The sequence below is a fragment of the Cupressus sempervirens genome, chromosome 7 (assembly GCF_028749045.1).
Source record: "Cupressus sempervirens isolate cs-2001-9-10 chromosome 7, ASM2874904v1, whole genome shotgun sequence".
Classification (NCBI taxonomy): Eukaryota; Viridiplantae; Streptophyta; class Pinopsida; order Cupressales; family Cupressaceae; genus Cupressus; species Cupressus sempervirens.
This window is the reverse complement of record NC_143124.1, coordinates 774,862,823-774,881,340: the sequence shown is the minus strand read 5'-3', so window position 1 is coordinate 774,881,340 and position 18,518 is coordinate 774,862,823. Positions and strand designations below refer to the sequence as shown.

At 33.8% G+C, this 18,518-nt stretch overlaps 1 pseudogene; it reads left to right on the top strand.

The window, feature by feature from the left end:
* Positions 1–10,545: 10,545 nt before the first annotated feature.
* Positions 10,546–11,816, top strand: LOC149549611 (putative pentatricopeptide repeat-containing protein At1g53330; annotated as a pseudogene).
* The last annotated feature ends 6,702 nt before the right edge of the window (positions 11,817–18,518 follow it).

Below are 18,518 nucleotides of genomic sequence, written 5' to 3'. Positions count from 1 at the left end.
AAATAGTATGCATTATTACATGAAATTTTCTCCATAAGATTAATGAAACCTTTTTCTTTTATTTGACATGGAGCATCATTACCAAATCTAACACTATTTCCATTATACTGAGTAAAGTTAACAAACTTACTTTTTTCTCTTGTCATGTGATGTGAGCATCCACTGTCTATGATCCATCTGTCATTTTTGTTCAGACATGTTACCAGTGTTGTAGGCTCTTCTTCATCAGATTGGTCCTTCATGGATACATAAACAACTTCATCATCATTATCATTAGAATTTTCTTCAACAATATAACACTTCTTGCCTTTGTCTTTGTAATCTCTCTTATTATCTTCTCTTCCATATTTGTATTTGTTGCCATCCTTGTAATCCTTTTTCTGTGTACACCTTGCAGCAACATGTCCTACTTCAATAGAATTGAAACAAATGATAGGCATCTTACCTTTGAATTTTCCTTTGCCTTTGTGAAATCTTCTAGCTAGCAAAGCTTCCAATTGTTCCACATCTTCCTCATCAGTGCTACTATCACTGGATACATATTTCATCTTTCTTCCCTTTTTTGATTTTACTTGTTCAACATCTTTCAGTGATAGCTTGGCCGTGAAAGTAGATTCAACATTCTCAGGTCTATAGTTGTCAAAGTTAGATAGCTCAAATGTAGTAAGTCTACCCACTATTTTTTCAAAATTTAGATTGTTTCCTGGTACACATCTTAGTTCTTGTATTGCTGATACTCTAATAGCATAGATAGTGAGCAAGGTTCTTAAGAACTTACTATTAATAGTATCTTCATCCAATTGACCACTCAAGCATCTTATTGCACTTACCACTTCTTTTATTCTTGCACCATACTGAGTAGCATTCTCATTTTCCTCCATTTTCATATCATCAAACTTTCCTCTAAGGCTTTCTCTTTTTGCTGTTTGGACATTCTGATCTCCTCAATAGATGTCTGATAGGGCTTTCCACATTTTGAATGCAGTGTCACATCCTTTGATATCATCAAATTTAGCATAGTTGAGTGCAAAAGCAATCTCCAGCATTGCCCGATTGTGTTCTTGTTTGTTTTTTATATCTTCTGCAGTAAGAGTACCAGTTGGATCAACATGTTCAATAACAATTCAATTTTGGGCATAATCTCCTATGGATCCAAGATGTAGCTTCATCAAACTTTTTCATGCAACAAAGTTGTCTTTGTTGAGCTTGGGGACTTCTCTCTTAGGCATTTTGATCTTTCTTGCTTATAGTCCCTTTAAACTGAATTAGCAATTTTGCTCTGATACCAATTGTTAGAATTCTTTAGAATAACTGAGAGGGGAGGTGAATTAGTTATTCAAGGTCCAAATGCCCTAATAATACTTTTTCACAACTTATAATGAATCCACACACTTTTCATCCATCCAAACTTAAATCAACCATCTTAGCAAGTTACAAAAAATCAACATGCAGCAGTAAAATATGCAAGATTAACACATGACACAATGATTTACATGGAAACCCAATTTGGGAAAAACCACCAATAACATGCTACTTGATTTTCACTCTTCTAAAGTGATGCCCTGTTAAAAGCCTGCCCTGTTAAAGGCTTACAAAACACTATTAAATGTGACCTTGTTAGAGGATTTCACCAAACTGTTAGGAATGGGCCTAATCAAAGGACTTTAGAACATTCACTTGGAATGTCACCCTATTAAAGGATTTATCTAATGGCTATTAAACCAACTTAAGTCCATAGGATTTAAACTATCTGTTACAATTGCAAGAGAGTAACAATAATGGATTATTGATCTGATACAACTTACAACATACTTTGTAGATTTTAGATCACTCTTCAGTTCAGTCCTATTGCTTGGCTTTTAATCACTTCAGTTCTTACAGCTTGTCATCTCAAGCTTCATCTCCTTGAGTCTTCTTACTCATCATACCAATGCAATCATCCTTGTGGTTGTCTATCCAAATAGAGTTTCTGTTCTTTCTTCTCCTTAGCACCTTCTTCAGCACTTCATGCTTTTATGCTCGACCACCTTCTCCTCCTTGCTTTGAGACCTTATGATTCCTTAAATAGAAATTTGATTTTCCTTTGCCGCTCGATTCTCCCTTTCCAACTTTAGGGTTTCAAATGGATTAGGTAGGATACAATGTATCTACCCTATATCTTGCTCTTATCTAGAAACTTCGTCTAGACTCTAGTTGTAATCTCCAAAAATGTTCTACATGGTGTTCTATGCCACCAGCTCATCATTCTTATCTTCCATTTAATTCATAGATTTCTAGATAACAACCTTTTCAGCTTCGATCTAGCGAATCTTTGATTTTCAAAATAATGCAGCAACTCAGCATTATTTATTTACTGATGCTCGACATCTCTGTGTTACTCGACACTATTGGTTTTCTGATGCTCGACATCTATTTCTGCTCGACACTTATATCTGCTCAGTACTTGATTTTACTCGGCATCTAAAGTTCACTCAACATCTGAAGTTGAACTTGCTCGGCTTCAACTAGGAATCTGTTCAGCACCTACTAGCTTGCTCAGCTCCCTCTCTCGAATGAACTTGTGTTAGGCTTTGTAGATGTCTTAGCTAAAACCTTACATATTTGATATGTTTCAGTGTGCCTATTCTCTATGTCTTAGAGTATGTCATCAATACACTTTTTCATCAATGGCTTAGCTGATCCTTCTACTTCATTCCAACATCATAACTTCAACCTTTCTCTAGGTGTTCTAGTTACATCTTATTGATTGCCTCCTCCTTGTCAATCAACCACTTGATAGTATTTGGATCACTAAAGCAATTGTCATTCTTGCAAGTAGCAAGTTTGACATCAATGAAAAAACAATGATTGAGAACATTCTTTTCCAGTTCCATATCATCATTCCAACAATTTTCCTCATCATCTTTTCAATCACTTCCAACACTTTACTTATGATAAATACATTATTTATTAGTTGTCAACTAGGAGTTAGCATACTTTTATGTGTTGACTTGTTGACAACATAGAAGTTTGCACCTAACTTGTCATACTTATCCTCTCACTTATGTGGAGGATAATCCACCTTTTGTGGATATATGCTTAGTTGTCATGATTATCTCCTAGCTCTTTCTAGCTCATTCTAGAAGTGTCCTAGAGGCTTTTATAAATAGGCTCTCCTAGTGTATTTTTGTACAACAATTTCATTTTTCATTGTTGGAATATATTTTCTCTCACACCATTGAGATTCTCCAAGCCCTACCTTTCCTTCTTTGATTTCTCTTCAGTAGTTTATTTGCATGTAGGTGGTCTTGGTGATCTATGAATTTGGTTTTCACAACTTCTACATTATATCAGAGCATCCCTGCTCTTCTTGGTTTGAAGATTTTTGAAGGTGAAATTCAGAGACACAAACCCTAGTTTGTTTGAGGTTTTGCGACAATTTTTTTTTTTTCAAACAAGAAAAAAAAGTCTTTGTATTTACACTTTCTTTTTGGAAATTTTGTATATATATATATATATATATATATATATATATATATATATATATATATATATATATATATATATATATATATATATATATATATATATATATATATATATATATATACATATATGTTTTTATCAAATTTTTGTTTCCCAAAAAAGTGTAAATTTACCTCCCCAAATTTTTTTTGATTCTTCATGGGCGCCACCATATCACTACCCACAACCCTCCATGGCCTCTCCAATTGTAACCCTCGCTACCTTAGTAGCCTTTGCCCTTGTACCACACCTGTGACAGTAGTGGCACTACCCTATTTAGCCATCACCGTTGTGGAGTAGAACCTACCCGCTAGTCGGCCACCACTTCTTAGATTGACGTTATCATCTTAGTGTCTGACACCACTTTCTAGCCACTAATGTCAGCTTTCTAGCAGCAAGATTTTTTTCCAATACAACCATCAATTTTTTTTGTAGTGACTGTAATTTTCCAAAGAGCTTGATTTTAGAGCAGCAGTTGGTTTTTTGGCCATAACTTGAGCATATAGAGGTCTTTTTTTGATCCGAAAGAAGTGCCAAAAAGATAGCTTCGAGATGAAGATGATAATGCTAGTTTCATTTCCTTTTGAGTCCATTTGAGCTCCTATTTTTGGTTTTGAATTAGAAGCTTTAGTTTCCTCCCTCTTTGCATCTAGAATCTAGGTTCTTTTCTCAGTTTTTGTGCTTTCTATAGTTGTTTCTTTGGTATTTGAGGGATATCTTTATACGTTGTGGGTGGGAGCATTTTATTTTCTATAATTTACCTTAGAATCAACCCTTCTACTTCCGTCTTCTTCTCTTAATGTCAGACCCCTTTGTGGACCAGCTAATGCCACACAACTATCACACTTGAAAATCACAAATGACTAGGCTTCTTATGTCACAAGGTTTATGGTCATGTCTGGATGAGAACCACACTATCTTGCAACACCCTTCTGAGATTCTTTAGCATATAAATAAAATGGATGAAGCCATGGGATTGATTGCATTGAACATCTCTGATAGTCTACTATTTCACCTGGATGGTTTGACCACTCCTCGGGCTATTAAAACCAAGTTTCACAACTTGTTTGGCATTGTGAATGAATTCTGGACACTACAGCTTGATGTAGAGTTGACTTCTTTAACATCTACCGACTTCCCCACCAATGAGGACTTCTTGATGAAGTTCAAATCTCTGCATATAGTTTTGTAGGGATGTGGAAAAAACAAAATAGATGATGAATGTATTTTATTGATACTCTCAAAGTTGTGAGGATAGTATCAGATCTTTTCTTCCACTTTCTACTCCACTATGGATGCCTTGGGTAACAGACACCAGATGTCTTCTTTTGAGATATTCTATGATAGGTTAACTCATGAGTAGTCCAAGCTCACTCAGATGGATTCACTTACAAGCTCACCGTCATAGGAATTTCTTTCCAAGGATACACAGGAGCAGAAGTTGAAGTAGGCATCGGATTTCGCTTCTCAATACTCTATTGGTTCATCATCTTCTTTTAAGAAGAAGGAGAAAAGGAAGACTGAAACTCCTACCTATTCCTATTGTTAGAAAGGATCTCATGATGAGGTACATTGTTTTTAGAAGAGATTTGATGGCTATGAGAAACATATTGTAGATTTGCAAGCTCTTCTTCAGAAGAACACTATTTCATCTCCATCCTCTTCTAACCCACAGGGGTCTTCCTATCAGTCTTCTTCCATATCTTTGACCTCTATAATAGATTTTGGACAAGGTCTTGCATTATGGGCATCCATTGCATTGGTCCCTTGGATACTGGACTTAGGTGCTTCTCACCGTATGACATCTTCTCATAGTGTCTTCTCCACTATTGAGGCTTCTCCCATTCCTCATATTCTCATGGGGAATAACACTACCCTACCAATTTATGGGAAAGGTTCAGTTCACATGTAGGGTGGTATATTCAATGATGTATTTTATGTTCCATCTCTATCTACAAACCTTCTCTTGATTTCTTAGAGTACACACAGTGGATCAGGGAAGACAGTTGAGTTCATTGAAGATTCAGTCTTCATTCAGGATAGTGCAATAGGAGGCCTTATTGCTATAGGGATAGTTGATCCTACCACCCACCTCTACACCTTCTCACACTTTGGTTCACCATATCCATTATTGGAGCATGACTCTTCTCTTTCACAAGAGCATCATGTAGTGCAGTCAAGATACTTGAACCTTTGTAGTGTTCCTGAGATCACTGCTTTGACTCCCACACCACATCCAATTGAGGTCTTTTCTTTTTAGTAGATTTTGTCTTCTTCTTTTCCTAAACCTCCAGCACCATATATTGAGCCTCCAGGTGCACTTGTTGAGAATTCTATAGAGGACATTCATCTCCTCCTTCATGACAGTGTCAACACACCTACCTTGGGGATTCCCTTTCAAGATCTTCATGTTTTCTCCTTTGAGCATTAGTTAGGCCTTCTAGTTTCACCTCTCATTCAGGGGTTTCCTTGGTTTTTTCCCATGGTTCTTCTGCATTGGAGTTTCATGGGTTTGATCCTTTCTCTAGGGTCTCCATTATTCTTGGGGGCTTTGGTATTTCTTCTCTCTCTTATAAGAGGGCTGGTTGTACTTATGGTTTTGAACCATTTCCGATGGAATTTGTCCTTGGGGGGTCTTGTTGAGGCCTTCCTTCCTTCCTTCCTTCCTTCCTCGCTTCATGTTTTATCTCCATGTTTGTTCTTACCTCTTTTTGGGGGAGGGTTTTTCCTTATCTGCATGTTTGTTCTTACCTATTTTTGGGGGAGGGTTTTTCCCATGAGTTTTTCCCTCTTTCCCCTTTTTCAGAGGTTGCATTTCTTTGCATTTGTACATGGGTACCTAACATGGCCTAGTTGCTAGTAACCATCATATTAGCTATTGTCAGCTTAAGTGCATTCCCCTAAGTTGCACTTATGTTAGTGTAAATTATTATTATTTACACTTTACTTAATTTTACTTAGTATAAATGCATTATTTATTAGTTGTCACCTAGGAGTTAGCATACTTTTATGTGTTGACTTGTTGACAACACAAAAGTTTGCACCTAACTTGTCGTACTTATCCTCTCATCTACGTGAAGGATAATCCATCTTTTGTGGATGCATGCTTAATTGTCGTGCTTATCTCCTAGCTCTTTCTAGCTCATTCTAGAAGCATCCTAGAGGCCTATATAAACAAGCTCTCCTAGTGTATTTTTGTACAAAAATTTCATTTTTCATTGTTGGAATATATTTTCTCTCACACCGTTGAAATGCTCCAAGCCAAGGTAAACTTTAAGAAAGTCACCTCCAAAAAAAGATATAAAATATTGGTGAACCTTTCCAATAATTTGGAAAAAATAATTATTTCTATTGGTGAATCTCTCAATTTTTTATTCTAAACATGATTAATATTGGCGATTATTTTTGAATCATAATTTTTCTATATAAAATATTGACGAATCACAATAATAATAGGAAGTTCATCAATCATCATGGAATATTACAAATCAAAATTGAACAATTTTTTACCTTGTGGGATATTATGAGGATCATTACATATACTTTAAATCAATAGTGAAAACTCAATATTGGTGATATATCCTTGAAGTAACTAATAATTATGATAATTATTGGTCAATTCAATTTAATTTCTCCAATAATATATAATATTTTACGTGACTCAAATCTAATAATGTATCGAATATTGTGGTGAATATTTGAGTTTAAGTTTTTCAATAAACTAAATTATTGAGTGATTTAAAATATTCTAAAACTAAATTTTATAGAACTATGGCAATTTAGGTTGTATCAAATCTTAAATTATTAGCCAAATTACTAGCCAAAAATTTTTAAAGTTAGCCAATTTGTAAATATTAGCCACTAAAAAATACCTTGCTCCAAGCCCTACCTTTCATTCTTTGGTTTCTCTTCAGCAGGTTATTTGCATGTAGGTGGTCTTGGCGATCTGTAAAGTTGGTTTTCACAACTTCTACAAATGTCACTACAAAGCGCCATGAAAAGGGCAACCAAAATCTACATTAACATGTGATGATGAAAAAAATATTACTTACAATGTAGCAAGAAATGATGATTGCTTAAACATCCACAATCCACAGATGCTTGCAATTCAACAAGCTAATGTTGATTTCCAACCAATCACATCTAGAAAAGTAGTTCTCAACTACATCTCAATATATGCTTCAAAAGTAGGAAAAAAATTAGAGATAGGTACAATACCATATTTCAAAACATAGAAAATACAACACAAACAAATGACGATGCTTTACTAGCATATCAAAAGTTCATGATGGGAATCATTGTAGATCACGGTATTGGGGGCACAAGAGACATGCCATATGCTCCAAAAAATTGCCCTTTGTAATTTGCAGCCATTCATTCATTTCATTTAATGTCACAAAAAAGGTCCTTCATTGAATCAACAATTCAGAAAATGAAGAACTAGGTAATAGTTATATCCAATCATACATAGAACACCCCACAGAAATAGACTCCTTATCACTCATTCAAACAACCCAAATGTACACATTCCCTAAAATCAAAAGAAGAATCAATGGAAAAAGAGGAAAGCCAATGCAATTGTCAATGTCTACCCCCTATTCAAGAGTATTATAGATGAAACTAATGATAACTTTGAAACATTTTTTTGGAGCAATCTATTACTTTAATTTTTATTTTTTTCGCCACATTCCTAGACATTGGCTTTACAAAAGAAGAAATTATATTAAACTGGAAAATGTTATATACCAAAAATTACTCTCCTTGTCATGTAAAGAGAATTGGAAACACACCAACAACTGAAAAAAATGACAACACTAACATTGACAAACTCAAAATTTACCAAGAATCAAACCTATATGAATGAGAGTTACTATCCCAAATGGGTGCCTCTAAAAAATTTACAATTAACGAGCTTGATCTTTTAGGAAAATGAGACATTGATATTAATCACCAATGGAATGCAAACAACATTTCCCATGAACTAAATGAATCAACAAAAAATTTCATTCCTACAAGCTAATGAAATCTTTTTCCATTCAACAAATATGTAACCAAACTACCAACTAGCACCCAAATAAAAATTATCTTTATACATCATCACTAAACATCATACAAACCCATTCCCAAATAATCCACTACACATGATTATCCAAGGAACAATGGGAACTGGCAAATCATACCTTATTGACTGCATTAGAAAAACTATAAACATTACAAAGAGTAATGAAAAGAAACCATTGCTTACACTAGCACTTACAGGAGTTGCAACTTATAATATACAAGCCTCAACAATCCACACATGCCTTTGAATTTTGATTAAAGAAATGCATCCCTTACAAGGCCAATCATCAAAAAACCTTCAAGAAGACTTCAAACATATTAAATACATTCTTATAGATGAAATAATCTTCTTGGGACCAAAACTTCTCATCAAATTTGATAGCCGCTTGTGTGAGGCATTTCTATATAACAAAAAAGAACCTTTTGATGAGATTTTTTATCATCCTTGTTGGTGACTTAGGCTAGCTACCACTAGTTCTTGATAAGCCAATATATGCCTCAAATTCTACAACAATCATGCTATGAAAAAAATTTACTATTGCAATTGCATTGGACATAATCTTTCAAAAACAAGGAAAAAGTTAGTCCCAACAACAATTTTAGAAAATCCTACAAAATATTAGAAATACAAAACCCATACAAGATGATTGGGGCCACACTCATGACTCAAACAAACATCTCCTTAAGTGCCAAAAAAAGAGAATATTTTGACAAAGCCACACATTTATTTGCAACCAATGAATTCATAAAACTACATAATAAAAAAAATGCTAAACTAGTTGAAATCCCAATAGCACTTAGTTCCTAATGCAGCACAAGGTGGGAGAGACCCCAAAGGAGATGTCCTAGTCCCCAACAAAAAATACACAATAGTATATAAAGAATAACATAGATATTTAGATTCACACAATGCTAATTCTCTTAATAAGATTTTTCATCTAACATGCCCAACTGTAAGGCCTTCTGAGTTACAACCAAATACATAAGTAATTACAATAGTAGTTCTGCAAGACCTCACAAGATCCAACTCCTAGCTAGTCTAGATCCACACTCTAGTAGACAACTCCAAGATGAATCTAAACTTGTGCTTGCAAGTCACCAAGAAATCTCCTTGTTTCCCAAGCTATAGCTACTAGTTCTACTAAAACTTTACTCTCTCAGCTACTCTTTGCTCCCTTTATGCTAGATGATGATAATGACTCTAAACTCCACAAGACCCTCTACTTATACTAAACCAAGCCATAGGCCAACCTAGCCAATTACATTAATTAAATACATCCACATTAAATATACACATCAAGACACAAGTCAACTTGGCTACAAATATTAAATACATAACATAATAAATGCTTAGGACAAGCCCCAAGTTTACAATGCATAACTAACTCATATGAAAACATAAGAGTACACACAATTAGACATTGGTCCATGTGCCAATCAACTATCAAAATCCAAGAGCGCACACACCAACTCCCTTAGATCGAAGCTCACAAACACAACACTACAGCATAAAGGGGAGTTTTAAGACAATCATTGAGACAAATTTTAAATGAATTGTCTTAGTTTGGGACAAAAACAAAGTTATGTATTATCTTTAAGTGAGTGTCTTAAACTATCATCTTAAATTATTGTCTTATAAAGACAATAAGGAGCAATAGTAAAATTATCTCTTCAAGACAATTTTAATCATCTTTATAGAAATGATTATGTCTTAAATCTCACTTATTATCTTTCTTAAGATGATTAGAGAGATGGTATAAAATAATAAATTAAAAAATATTATTAAATATAAACTAAAATATAATTTATTTATTTATGTTAAAGCACGGTGGATTCGAACCATTATCATCCTTTTTATGATGTAGTTTCTCTTCCATTGAGCTAGCACCTTTTAAAATAAGGAAAACTAATATTCTAAGTTTTTGCAAATATGAGCTACAAGAAGGGACAAGAAAAATTAAAGACACAAACATCTGAAAAATGATGCACATGCTAGTCAAAGAAAAAAAGTGAATACGAGCCCTACAAATTTTCAACAATCGAAAGTCAAAAATTAGTGGTTTTGCCTAAGATGTTATCATTCAAAGCTCAGAAGTGCAAAAATGTTTAAATAATTAGAAAATATTTTAGATCAAATGTGAAAAGAAGATGACCTCAAATGCAAAGAAGGCCTTTTGTATAATGTCATTAAATTTTATGGAAGGGCTAGAAAACCCAAAGCAACCATGGAACTGTTTGACAAAATGCCTCAATTCAGATATCCAAAACCTACAATTAGGTCTTTTAATACACTTTTAAATTCTCTTCTTAATTCCAAACGTTTTGATATGCTTGAACCCCTATATAAAATAATGCCCATTTCACTAGACACATGCACATAACATTCTCATGAAAGTATGTTGCAATGGCAATCATTTAGAGGATAGTCACGAACTGTTTGATAAAATGCCTGAACCATGTTTAGTTACTTACAATACACTTATAAATACTTTGTGTGAAAACATGGATGTAAACTAGGCTTTTCAATTATTTAATGATATGATCAAGAAAAAGAGATTGTGTGTGAATGTTCATATTTATACAACCTTGATGGGGGCACTCTATAATTTGGGGAAGGTGGATAAAACCTTGAAGCTGAAGTTTGAGATGAAGAACAAGGGGATAAGACTAAATACTATTACTTACACTACTCTTACCAATGATCTATTAAAAGTTAGGTCATTCTAAAGAGGTGGGGAAGATGTTGGAAGAGATGAATGACAATAGGTGTGTACTACATGTTGCTACCTAGAATACTTATATTACCTATTTGTGCAAAGATGGTAATTTCGAAGGCACTTTTGAGTTTTTGGATACCATGAAGTGTATCTTTGGCAAGTAGGATATTGTTAGCTATAATATAATTGTAAGCGGTCTTTATAGAGAAGGGAAAATCAAAGAATCCTACTATGCTTACCTATAGGATAATGCTTGATGGATTATGTGGGGATGGGAAGTTTAAGGAGGCTGCCAAATTTTTGGAATCAATGGTACTAAAGGGATTTATCCCACGAAGAATTAGTATTTTTGAAGTGATTTCTAGTCTTTGCAAGGAGGGAAAGATTGGTTGGGCTTCATCAATCTTGAGGAATATGGAAAATGAGTGCCTTGTTGATTTTTCAGCTTGGTATACATTGGTACCTTATGTTTGTACTAAAATAGAGCAGCAAAAGGCCTCAAAACTTTTGATTCATATAGCCTACATTTTCTAAAATAAATTCATGACATGCAAAAATCCTTGTTTGTCTTTGTGATAAGCATGTTTTCTTTTTGAGGGATAATCACAACTAGAATAAAGATCCTTTATTCAAGTGCCTAATATAAAGATCCTTGAACTAAGGGAAAAAAGCAAGGGTGACATTATAGGTAGGGGAACCATATTTGTTATTGATGGATTCTTGTATTATCCTTGTAAAATAAGAGCCAGTCTAAAACATCTGCCCATTAGATACTATTGCATATCTACTTCCATAATAGGAAGGAGGTAATTAGGGTCCTACATGGTGGACTTAAGTTATGTTGATAATGGAAAGACTTTATTTAAGAGTGGAGACATTTATTTTGCAGCAAAAAAGAGGTTTTGGAGAGATGGGTAGTTCAAGATTTTCATTTTCAAAGTAGTTTGCATTACTTATTTGCATACGCGGTGCTTAAAATTTCTTATTACAAAGCACAAGACTAGCCATTTTTTAGTAATAGCATTATATATGATAATTGGGTGAAGGGAGTGAATAAATCCTCTAATAAAGATTTGAATGGCTTTCAATGCACACTATTTTATGGCATTTTTTAATGAAGATTGTTGATCTTTAGCTGAGGGTACATTTTGTGTATAAAGTTTGTGGAGACATTTCTGATCTCCAAAATGATATTTATCTAGTGCAAATATATTTATTGCTAAGAAAAAAATACAATTGAACCATAACCTTTATTGTCTATAGGATATTATTTTAACACTCAGAAAATATTTTTAGGTGGGGAGAATTTTAATTAAAAGAACTAAAAAGAAACTCAAGAATTTTTGAAAGGAAATAATCATTATTTGCATTTCAATCACTATTGTGTGCTTATTTCAACATTTAACTTTTCTATAATGAGGCTACAATATCTTTGACATGGTGTTGTTGCTAAAGTGTTGGTCTAGCACCCTGTCATTATACTAAGTATTTCTAATATCAGTTTGTACCAGGATATGAATTCTTCCATTTTTATCAAATAAAAATTGTTGTTCCAATTTATTCTTTCCAATATTTGTATATATGAGTAGGAAACAATTATTCCTAGAAAATTCTAGTGGACCTTGTTACCCAACAAATTTGGTTAGACTGACTAAACTTGGCAAGTCCAACCATGTAGACTTGGCTGCAACTACAATGCACTTTCTTACAACCAAAATTGAAGAAAAAAATATAGTCAATCAGTTAATACCACTACCACTATCACTTGCTCTTAATCATGGATGAAAGTATGTAAAATACTCATTACACGGATACTTTTAAATAATATAATCTAATTTACAAATAAACTCAATAAAGGGTATATTTTGGGTGTGGTTGGGCTTTTTCCTCGTTTAGGAGAATTTTCCCAAGATAATTCTTTGTTTTATTATCTTGTGGTTTGATTTTAAAGTTTCTAATTATTGAATTTATAATATTCTAGACCCTAGTTCAAAACATAACACAATTCACCTTTAACATGTACACTGAAATTCAATAATTAGAAATTCAATGTGATCTTTATACCTAGAAAATGAAGCCATCATCAATTGCCACCATCCCTTGTCTTGCTTCTTGTTTTCCAGAATTCTCTTTCCACTGTTGACTTGTTCTATTATTGTACAATTCTTGATGAAATTGTTGACTTATTCTTATTTTGCTAGCATCCCTCATCCTACTTCTTGTCTGCTAGAATCTTCCTTCCACTATTGGCTTGTTCTATTTTTCCCATATTTCTTGATTGAAGTGCTCACTTATTTTGATTTTTTTTGTTGAAACCAAATAGTAATTAACTTTTATGGTGGCCAACCTTAGTAGTGCACATAGTCAACCTCTAAAAATTGCAATAAAATTGAACAAATAGGTCATTATGATCATCATATCTTGAAAATGTAGACATCATAAGTTTTACATCAAGAAGATTTTCTTAGAAAATTATCATACGAGTTTAAGAAGATCAAGAAGAATTTATTATATAGTATACCCTGATGGAGCCCTATGTTTTGGCAAAAATCAAGGCTTCCATTTGAGAAATAATATTAGAGACAGGATAAAGAATTGTCATTTATGTATAAGAATTTCATGAGAATGAAAAAAATTACAAAAGTTGGCATCATCAACATCAAAGATATGAAAAACAAGTGCTATATCCGGAGGAATATTTGAGCAACTAAGTCTCAAGAGTTATAATGAATATAAATGCAAATGTTTGACAATGTCAACATAATGAACAAATTAGATCTTAAAGAATGATCAAGTATATATTTGCTAGTATGAAGTCTTGTTTTCTCACTATAACAGGCATAAAAGAAATGATATGATGGAAGATAATCATTGGTACCTACCAACAATGTAACTTCTCCATATAATATTTAGACAATAGATGCAAGCTAAGGTAATCAATAGCTATTAGTGCTTATGAAAAGAGCTAATAAATACATGTGTAATTGACATTCTTATCATCAACTTCTATATGATTAATATCTTCTAGATTTTAAGCCTCTAACTATCCATACACCTTGCTAGGATCCTCATTTGTCAATGGTCTCTTACCAAGTGTGCATATAGCTCAAATAGCTTAAGTGTGATTATAAGGTTTGGATCTAGACCTTATATAAACCTTATCTACTCCTTCTATATGCATCTTTACTGTCATTGGATCTAAACAATCAAATACAACCACTAAACTACAATCTTGCCCTAGGACCATCATTATTCCTACTTTCTATAACAAAGGCTCTACCTTCTCAAGATAACGATCAATATATTTCTGGTAGTGTTGATGGTTATAGTTCTGAAGGGAATGATTTTAAGAAAAGATGTCATTCTAATGTATGATGGTGGTTTGGCTATTATAATTCTAATTTAGAAAGATTTGGAGGGGCCAAATTCAAGAGAGAGATTGCTAAGGATGATGAATCTAATGAGGTTAATCGCCAGTGGTATGATGTCATGCCCAAATTTTATGAGGCAAAAACATGACCACAATTTTTTTTTAAAAAATTATTTATTTATTTATTTATATATACATATATATACATATTTAATTTAAAAAACTATTTTTTTTCTTTTAGAGCTATACCTAGTTATGAACATTCCACTAAACTGTAGAGTGTCTAGTCCATAACTCATGTTAGAAAGAACCAAATTGATCATTATGTTTGGAGGTGGGAAAGTTAATTGGTGGAATAGAATTTGTTTTCATTTGAATTCATGAACATCAAGTTTTCACGGGAGGTTGATCATTATCTGAATACCTAGGTATATCATACTAGCTAGGCAATGTTAATCATAGCGGAATTCACCTCCTATCCTCAAGTATGACCTATGTAATTATGAAACACAGATTTTTGTGTCAATGTTGTGTATAATGGATTTCCATAGTCACCTTTTTGTGAAGATACTTGATAACTAGCCTTAGTACATTCTATGTCCCACTTTGACACTAATTTACTATGGTACTATTTCAATGAAAGTTTTGCTCCACATCTTTTGTCCACTCGAGTCAACTAGATGCATGACCACTAAGTATTTTGAATCACTTATCATTTATGCATCTTCCAATTTCAATGATGTGTTATGATTTACCAATCTCATTTCATTTTATTTTATTATTTTATTTTATTTTATTTTTGTTATCATCTTCTTTTAAATTGGGTATACCAATTTTGATGGTTAACTTGGACAAGGTCATCTCTTTAACTCTTGATTAATTTACCTGACCCTATACCATAGCTTTGTTAGTCTAAAAATGGTTTTGACACTTGAGTGCCAACACACTTAACCACTTTCCACATTGAAGCCGAGTACACTGTGTATGTTGAGCCACATCGTGTGTCGAGTCAGGAAATTCATCAGGTGTCGAGTGATCTTCAGGTGTCGAGCAGTCTTCAAGTGCCGAGTGAAGATCAGGTGTCGAGTGAAGATCAGGTGCTGAGTGAGTACAAGTGTCGAGCATGATCTAAGTACCGAGCATTATTTAGGTTTCGAGTCTTAAACGATGCCGAGCAAGATAGGAGCATATACAAAAGTCGAGTTACAGAAGGTGTCGAGCATCAGGAAGCAGTAAGTGTCGAGTAACTCAGAATCAACATATGAGTTTGAAACTTTACAAACTCAGATGTAAACCATTTTCATAGCCGACATAAGACAAATCTCATAAGATTTAAGTGATAAGATCAAATCATTTATATTTCCTATGCAATCTACATGCAGCCAATAAGAAAAATGGAGAAGGCATGCAACCAATAAGAGATGTGCAAGGAATAAGCAAAAATCAAAGATTAAATATGGATCGTAGATCCATACCTAACCATAAGTCTTCGAGTGTCTTTATAAGGAAGACGAAATCACATTGAATATTAGAGGGAAAAAAAAAAGGGTGTATAAGGAAGACTAATATCAGAGAAAAGAGAATCAGATCACAGAGGATCAAGATTAGAAAGAGCAGATCAAGTGCCTGTATTCAAAAATTGAAGGATTGTAAGCCATCAGGGTAGGCCTTTAACATGGAAGACCATCAGAAGTGGTCAAACATTATTACTGTAGTGATTTTGTGGGTATCATCCCCACTCTAGTTTTACCTTCTTATTTTTGGAGGGTTTCTGGGTTACCAAATCTTAAGTGTTATGTGGTGATGCATATTGGTTTCTTATGATTGCTTAATATTTATATGCATGCATGTTCATTTCAAAAATATGTTATTAAGGATTTGAAACAGTTAAAAGGCTAGTACTTCTGATTCACCAACCCCCCCACCTCAGAAGCATTCTTTCCAATAATTTATTCCAACAATTGGTATCAGAGTTGAGTTTCTCTCAAAGAAAAGCCTAACAGCTTGGAGGAAAAGATCTAAGGATGAAATTTTTCAAACTTGGAAAGATCATTGAAAACCAGGTGATAGATGTGCATCTCGCTCTACAAAACGTAGAGGAAACTAGAGTGGAATTAAGAAAATCTTTAAAAAGAAGAAAGGAGATTGCCATAACTTAAAATGACATACACTACAAGGAGATTGATACCACACAAGTGTTTGCCAACGGAGACACTGAAGAATTTGATGCAACAATAGCAGAACTGATGGAGAAAAACAAAGCTCAAGCAAATGAGATAAGATCTCTCAAGATGGAACATGAATCACAGGCTATAATGTTATGTGAAATCACTGAACAAAAGAAAAGAGCAGTTGAGGACAGAGTCATGATGGAAGATGACAAAAGAAATCTTGCAAACAGACTAGAAGAAAAATGTACTGAATTAACAAGGATCTCAAACATGTAGATGGATACACTTGCTCAAATGATGAACCTTCATCATGAACTTAATATGAAAGATATCGAGATCTCTACTCTGAGGATGCAAAATGAACAATTACAAAATGAATTGAACAGAGAAAAGGAGATAGTAGAGAATCTCAACAAGTCAAGTGAAGCCATAAAGTACTTTGAATAGTTGCTGAAATTCCCAAGATCAACCCATGATACATCAGGACTTGGATACAACAGCACTGAAGTTGGTGAATTGTCAAAGAGTGTTGAGCAAAGAAGTGACAAAGGTAAGGATTTTAAATCCACTTGCCATTACTGTAATAAAAAGGGACATACTGCTAATATTTGTAGGAGTAGAAGAATCAATTAGCCAAACACACATAAAAGCAAGAGTTACTGTCACAAGTGCAAAATGCAAGGACATATGACACAAGATTGTATATCCAAAATCCTAAGAGCACAAAGATTTGATGGACATTGTCATAATTGCAAAAAATATGGACATAGGGCATTTGAATGTAGATCAAAGCCCATGTGGACATCAAATCAACCAAAAAAAGGGAATGAAAGCCACTACCATTTTGATTATAAAACCAGGTACAGTTGTCACTATTGTCAAGAATATGGACGTATACCCCAGAATTGCATAAGAACACATTTCAAGGGAAACTATAAAAGATGGTTGAGCCAAACCACATGCTTCAGTTGGTTGAAAACTAGTAATACCAGCAAGAACTATCCTACAAGGTCCAAAGCACCAAATACTGAAGCCAACAAAGGAAAGGAAAAGATTGATGTCATAAGAGGACAAATGAATAAGACTTGGAAGAAGAAAGATGAATGCATTACATCAAGCAAAAGGATCACTTCACCTAACGGGTCAAGTGATCACACTTCATCAAACTAAGCATAAGCGAGATATATGGGACTGATATACAAAGTTATATCATACATCAGTCCCAAGACAAAGAAGCACTGAAAAGAAGAATTAAGCATAAGATAAGATGCTAAGACTAAAACTTCTTTGGATGCCGAGTTATCAACAAAGTAAGTAGATGCCAAGTAATCATAGCTGCCAAGTGGATGCCAAGTTGAAAAACATTTGGAAGCCAAGTGACAGGTGTATGTACTAAAATGCATTAAATGCAAAAGTTTCTTCTATCATTTAAAAGTAAAATTTGATTCATTCTTGAGCCGTTCAAATGAAGAGCGATTACTTTGAGCACGTCTGAGCAATTTTCAAGCTTTCAACTAGTGATTTGCAGCAATTCAACACCTACCCAAGCGATCTAAGTATCTATCGAGGTATTTCCTTCAAGTTCTAAGTTTTACAGTTTGAGAAGTTTTTCTTTGAATCGTTAAAACCCTAGTTTAGATATAAATGGCATCAAGCTCAAAAATGACCCAAGAGAAAATGAGCCATGAGATTCAA